Genomic DNA, 3,460 nt, shown 5'->3' with positions numbered 1-3,460 from the left:
TATAAGTATTGTTATGAAAAAAATAAAAGACAAGCAGCAGCCACACTCCTTTGTCACACTATTTTGAAGCTCTCCCTCTCTTCCTCTTCATCTCTCATTAATTCAAAGAGATTAGCCATCAATCTCTTGAATTAAAAATACTAGAAATTGTTTCTAGTGTCCTGTTTGCATCTCTAATCTATTAAAAGGCAGAAGTTGATTTTCTAATTAATAGTAAAAGCTTTAGAAGCTGTTCAAGGGCTGCCATAGGTGTTCTTGGTGTGGACAAGCTAGAGGGACAACATTTGGTGTCCTGAAGACGAATCTCAAATGCGCAAATATGCTGCAGTGCGTTAAGAGGTTAGTGTAATCATTCTTGATTTAATCTAGGGTTCTAAAATTAATCTGATTAATTTTAAAATTTTAAATGGTAAATACAGATCCAAAAACATATTAAAAGAGTTTTAATATGTTGTTTATCATTGAAATCAAATAGTTAAAAATAAATCTTGCATGATGCATGTGACCCTAGGTGAAAATTTTTGAATTCAATGGTATAAACTTGTGTTTTTCACGCTTCCGTTCCTTCAGATAAGTCGTACTGATATCTCTAAACTTATAGCAATTATTGTGATACAGGTAGTTCACATTATTTTAACCGAGTTACATAACTCTAGCTACCTTATAAGTGTAGTCTTTTGACAGGCTAGTTCTGAAGTTTTAACTTTCTGATTAAAATTTTCACATTTATTTCTAGTAATAGCACTTTATTCGGGCGTAACTGTATCAATTTATTGATTACTTATAAATATTCTTATTTTATTGTACCACGAGGAAGCACGTACTTATAAATATTCTTATTTTATTGTACCACGAGGAAGCACGTAGCTCTACACAATAATCCCGTGTCAGTGCTGTAATCTACAGCTTACAATACAAACATCGAGAACTTTGTACAGTCACTACGTTATAACCTCATGGACTAGGTTTTCTAACATCTTATCTATATACTTATTTCCTTCTCTATCTTTTAAAGTCATATCAGTGGTCTCTTCATGTAGTTATTTAAATCTAAAACTCATTACTTATATTTATGCCCAAGTAACCTATCAAAGCACTTGCAGGCGTTACGTATCGCCATCCCCGTAAGCCCCTTCTCTGTCTTTGGTGGTAATTAAGGGTACCTATCAAAGCAACTACAGGCGTTACATATCGCCATCCCTACAAGCCCTTTGGTGGTACCTATCAGAGCACTTTGTAGGCGTTACATATCGCCATCCCTGCAAGTCCTTTGATACCGATAATCATTGTCTTTTGAAATCATATGAACCATATGTTGTCAATCCATGACTTCCCATGTAGGCAGTACTGCTATCTGTAATCCCTAATTGGTATACCAATCGATCCATACAATATACATAAGCCTAGGTTTACTTTGAGCAATTAAACATTATCAATTGTCTAATAAAATCTTCTTGTCCATGTATTGTGGAAAAGGTGGGTCCCACATCACTATTTCATGTGATTTAGCATGTAGTGATAATGAAATTTCCATGTCAATGTATAGTGGGAAAGTGGGTCCCACATACCTTTTTCAAGTAATTTAGTATATAGTGACTTAGTAAGGATAAGCCAATAATATTTTTTAAGAACCTTTCTTTAGGTTCAATTTCGAGATTTTAACTTTGCATATCACTTTGGACAGTTTGTAGCCACTATTTGGCCCCATTTCCTAAAAGAAAATTGTTCTTTTATGTCTTGCTTTTATTTCCCAAATGACTATTCGAGCTCTAACTCATAGGTTTCTCCCTCTTCTCTATTTCATGTTGCCCTTGTGGGGTTGGGTTTGTACTTGGGCTTGGGCTGACAGATTATCAATCATTTGTTGTAAAAAAGTGGCCATTTGTGTAGTAAATTGTACAGGTGGGGCTGATAAAGTCGGAGTTCCGAATCTCGGGGGGCTGGGGTCTCACCTTGTACTTTCGCCATAGACTATTCTATTGTCTCATTCTTCTCTTCCATTCTTTTCACAGGATTTTCTATTTCCTGGACAACTAACACAAGGAGATTCCTCTTCATTAATCCATATTTATGATGTAAATGTACTATATATATCAAACATTTGAGCAGTTGTAGTTACCGATAAAAAGATTTCAAATTCATAGTTCGAAATTTACTTTAAAACCATTGCTCAGATACCACAAAACATGTCACACCCTACTCCCTAGTAAGATGTAACATGATCCCGTAGTACACCTAATGAATTACCGTACTTCGCCTACCGATAACCCATTAGATATACTACAAGGGATTTTAAAATAATTTTTGTAAAATTTAAATCATCGATTAAAATTTGGTGTTATAAAATTTTTTCAAAATTTTGGCAAAGTGTTGGCTATATTTTGAGAAAACAGTTCTTTAATCCTGCAAAAGAGAATACTCCCAATATGTTTTCTCAAATACAACTCCAATAACTTCATTTCAATTCACAATTCAAATCTCAATAAACAATCAATTCATTTTCAAAACCAATCTCATCATAAAGAAACATTTCATTGATTACAAGACTCAAAATTTATATTACAAAACTATTCAAGTAAATGAAATCTCAAATTTACATTTACAATAATTTACATTTAATTACATACCAAAATATTTTATAAGAGTTTTTATACAACTGCTCAAATAATTTACATACATATTATCACATGCATACATCAAAACCTGTGTACATGGGTAAACCTGGAGCTGATCTGAATGTCTCTTCAAAGAAGCTTACTCAATTGCTCTATGCTCTTTTCACCTGTGACAGCATACAAAGCTATTACTGAGTGGTCAACTCAGTGGTGCACAACTATAATTTAAAACATAGTACAATATACCTTAACAAAAATTACAGCAAATAATTTAGAAATCTAGATACTCATCAAATTCCAAAGCTCAAAATATTCATTGCCAATAATATAAATCATTTGTATAAAATGACTTTGATCACGAAATTCAATTTATCAAATCATAACTAACCATTTAAGGTAATTCCAAAAAAATCAATTATACATAAATCATAATTGAAATCATAATTCTTTACTATTCAAAAACATTCTGTATCTCAAAAATTATTATGTATCTCAAAAACCATTATGTATCTCAAAAATCATTCTGTATCTCAAAAAGCATTCTTTATCTCAAAAGCCATTCTTTATCTCACTAACTATGTAAGACTAATCCGAAAGGGCCATCTTCGAGGTGATTCTAACTCCCTATGGTCGGGGAGGTCGAATCAGATTCTAACTCCCTATGGTCGGGGAGGTTGAATCATTGTGCACAGTACACATCACAATAATGAATTTTTCGAAAGGGCCATAACATAAAACTTAGATCTAACCTCCAATAAGAGAAGAATCTAAGCCTGTGCACGTACCATGATAATCAAAACACAACTAACTCCATTGTCTTCTCAACAAATGAGAGAGACAGGTAA

The sequence above is a fragment of the Hevea brasiliensis genome, chromosome 4, assembly GCF_030052815.1.
Source record: "Hevea brasiliensis isolate MT/VB/25A 57/8 chromosome 4, ASM3005281v1, whole genome shotgun sequence".
In the NCBI taxonomy this organism is placed as follows: Eukaryota; Viridiplantae; Streptophyta; class Magnoliopsida; order Malpighiales; family Euphorbiaceae; genus Hevea; species Hevea brasiliensis.
The sequence above is the reverse complement of the archived record's forward strand: the minus strand, read 5'-3'. Positions refer to the sequence as shown.